Source organism: Corapipo altera, unplaced genomic scaffold (assembly GCF_003945725.1).
Source record: "Corapipo altera isolate COAL_440 unplaced genomic scaffold, ASM394572v1 2, whole genome shotgun sequence".
Lineage (NCBI taxonomy): Eukaryota > Metazoa > Chordata > Aves > Passeriformes > Pipridae > Corapipo > Corapipo altera.
In genome coordinates, this window is record NW_020884890.1 from 9771608 (window position 1) to 9775493 (window position 3886).

A 3886-nucleotide genomic window follows, 5' to 3' on the forward strand; every position below is an offset into this window, starting at 1 on the left:
TCTTTTCACGGATCCAAGAAAGAGATGACTGTCCCTAACCAGCAAAGTAATCCATTTGTCTGAGAAAGTAAGGATGGGAGAAAGCAGCTCCAAAGTACCAGTAAACTACAGAAAAAGAAGGATGAAGCAGATAACTAGTGTAGAAGTAAGATAGAGGACAGCAAACAAAGCAAGAAAACAGCTGTAGTGCCAAAACATAGGGTTAGCCTGACAAGAGTGCTTACTAGCAGCTCCTATAAGAGAGGGTGAATCAGCTAATCAACTGTTGGGGTGGAAACATGCTACAAAATTCTTTTAATGAACCGGAGAGCAGTGAGGAAAACTTACAACAACACTATAGCATGCCAGGAAGAATTGACAGAAAACCAACTATGCATGAAGGAATGCAACATAAATCACCTGGATGCTTCCTAATCTACAGCAATGTAATTTAAATAAAGCAACATCCAGTGGGAAATGTGACAAGTTTAAGGTTCAGCTGCAAGCTATGTAAAAATTTTGAGAGATTTTGGAACAGAATAGTAGACATGAAGACATATGTTTATGTCAGAATCCAATACATGCAGTTTGCTCACAACTAGATTCATGTCAATCACAGGCAAAAACATGGACTTCAAAGGAGTTACATCTGATTGACGCTGGCATAAACATGGGTATAATCTGGTCCATGTCAACGTGATCTGTGATCATCATCAGATCCTCATTAATTGCTCTGCATGATTATTCAGAACTAATAGTAATCACTGCCAGAGTTTTTAATGGTTGTTAACAACATTCAGAGTGTGCACAATGACTAATACACAGATGGGGAATGTAGCTGATTTCAGCTCTTAAATGACTGGTACATAGATTTAACAGAAGTGACCCCAAGTGACTGAACAAATTCCAAATGAGAAAGCTGACTTCAAAGTGTAATTAAAGTTGCTTGAATATCATAACACATATCAGCAACAACATGGATATAATTATTACCCCATCAGAGCTGGAAAGACATGAATGCTAGGACTTATCTTTGCTAACATATTGGTCAGCCAAAGTACATTTGGAAAAACCTCTTTGCCCATTTCTCTTTTTAGTACCAGTGCAAATGCCCAAGGCCATGTGGACAAATCATCTTTTGTACTCAAAAGACAATAATAATTTAGGTCTTAGTATCTCCAGATACTTTCTTCTCTTTCACCTAGGTCTAACTAGCAGGTGAACACATCTTACTTCTGTCCATCCTTCCATCATAAATGCTATAACTTCCCAGTATCCTGTAAGATACTGGGTCACATGACTATTCTTTTCCTTTTCAAGTTCCATATATCACCGGCTGTAGGAGACAACAGTCACTTCAATCAGACATGAAGGAATATCCTTTATCTGCCTATGCTGAAAACTGAAGTATCTCCTGGAATATTTGACCAGGTCATTGCTACATTTTATGAATAACACAGCATAGCAAATACTAACGGTACATAAACTGAATATATCTTACAATTTATAGTGTGATCTTAGCAATTCACAGATCCAACAACTGACATATTAGTAATAGATTACAGACCTACATGTACAGTAATTACTTTCTATACTATTATTCTCCATTTGTAGATTTTGCAGATCTGGCCACAGCAATGTGCAATAGAGCTAAATTCCTCCTCAAATACACTGCTTTCTGAAAGAAGCACAATATTTTGAATAGTAAATTTGGATATTTGTGATCTCTTCCATTATTAGCCATACAAGTAAATGGTTATATATCATTTGATGGTTATGATGTTTGCTAAACTTTTTCAAAGATCTATGTTTTGTCTTCCAGTGAAGCTGGAAGCAATCTCAATATTTGATATTTATACTCCTCTTTCATTGCAAAGTTTGCTTTTCTATTGCTTATTAGAATTCTCACCCCCTTTAGAAACTTAAATTGTATCGTTGTCTAACGGGATATACTGGTATATGTTAGAAATTGTTTGATCTCATGATCTTGAGTACTTTCTCAGCAGTCTCTAAGGATAAGGGGCATGTTAAACTGCAAGTGAATGGTCTACTCATTTAGCAGCAGGATTAAGCCTTTCATTTTGCACAAATCTCAATGATTAAGAAATTCTAAATACAAACAAAAAAATTTTTTCACAAAATACATAATAAAACAATAGTCTTCACTGAAGTGGTCCTGTGGTCATTACAGGGATACAGGGATATTCAGTAACGTCTTGGGACTCAGATAGAAAAAAAAGAATATCTAATTGTGACAGTAATACATATTTCATGTTAGATATGAAATCTTGTATTCCAGTATTTAAAGCAAGGCCATATTCAGGCAGGGTTGAGCCCTGTCATTTGAAAGAGGTGATGCCATATACACATCATTCAAGTTTCTAGTTTCTTTCTCTGAGGCAAGGTTTAGAGTTCTTGGAGCAGGTAAAAATTTAAGCAGTATGGTTGGTCTTATAGATAACAACACAGACAACTCAAAGGGGCCTGTCACATGTGTTGGAGGCTGCATGAAAGGGGTTGATGAAGAGGCATGTGTATGGACAAGATATGAAGCACCGACAAAAGAGAAAGGATTGATGTGGAGGCAACTAAAAGATGTCCATGATGGATATAAGGAGGAAGAACGGCTGCAGAAGTAGAGCAAGAAGATTCACCTGGATGATGGGAGCATCTGGAGAAGGAATGTGAGGTGGTCACTTTGGTAAGAAGAACATGAGAAAGAATGCTTTTATAAAACCTGTCAAGGAAAATATGTACATATGAAAGACCATAATGTCAATAAAATAAATAATTTCATTAAGAAAATGTAATGAAGGTATTAGCAAGAGCGTTTGGAAAAAAAGTCCTTGGAAAAAACTAAAAATAAGACAGAGAGCCAGGTTGCTGTGCAGTTGAGGGAGGTTTTGAGAGACAGAGTGGAACAAGTAATATCTGCAGGTCTATGAATTCTTTTTCTCCTTCCGGGCCACCTGCTGGGGCAGAATTTGAGGATTTCAGATATTTGTGAAGGGAGCCTAGAAGAGAAATGGAGAGAGTCTATTTACAGGGGTATGCAGCGACAGGAAAAGACAGAATGGATTCAAACTGAGAGTAGTATTAGATTAGATATCAGGAAAAAATTCTTTACTGTGAGGGTGGTGAGGCACTGAAACAGGTTGCCCAGAGAAGCTGTAGATGCCCCATCCCTGTCAGTGTTCAGGACCAGGCTGGATGGGGCTCTGAGCAACCCGGTCTAACGCAAGGTGCCCCTGCCCGTGGCAAGAGGGTTGGAACTACTTGATCTTTAAGGTCCCTCCCAACTCAAACCATTCAACGATTTCTCGATTCTGGGATGGCGACGCGACAACCCCAGCGGAACGAAAGAAAAGCGTTTAAAGGGCGAGGCGAAGCCTTTGGTTTCAGCCCCGGCCGTGGTAGCACCGAAAGGTCTGCGACCCGCTCGCGCCGCTCACCGCCGCCGTTCCGCCTGCGCAGCGCACGCGCACCAAAACCCCCGTTCCTCTCCCCCTCCCTCCCCCTTCCACCCACCGCGAGGCGGCCTCTGATTGGTCCGTCCCCCGCCCGCCGTGGCCAATCGGAAGGCCGGCCCGGGACCCCGCCTCTTTAGAACGTGCGGCGGTGGCGGCGGCCCCGGAGAGCGGCGCTGGGATGGCGGCGGCGGGGTGGGCGCTGCGCGGGGCGCTCCCCGCGAGGCTCTGGGGCCGCCTGTCCCCGCTGCCGGGCGCACCCCGCCGGGCCGCCGCTCACTTCGCTTTCCAGCCGGACCCGGCACCCAGCGAGTACGGTGAGAGCGGGACTGGGCCGGGGTCCATCCCACGGGCCGCCCTCAACCTCGCTCTGCCGCCGGGTCCGCCCCGCCGCCTCCTTGGGGGACGCCTCCGCCCGGCCGCGACGGAGCGAAGGGAGG

General features: G+C 43.4%; 1 protein-coding gene across 7 annotated transcripts in view; it reads left to right on the forward strand.

Moving 5' to 3' along the window:
- The first annotated feature begins 3646 nt into the window (after positions 1-3646).
- Positions 3647-3886, forward strand: part of BCKDHB (branched chain keto acid dehydrogenase E1 subunit beta) — a 147235-nt gene continuing 146995 nt past the window's right edge. For 6 of the 7 annotated variants that reach the window (XM_027644785.1, XM_027644787.1, XM_027644786.1 and 3 more), the window contains exon 1: positions 3664-3763. The gene's annotated coding sequence lies outside the window, so the exon portion shown is untranslated. Of the gene's footprint in view, positions 3764-3886 lie in introns of all 7 variants that reach the window. The other variant, XM_027644792.1, reaches the window with a different exon arrangement.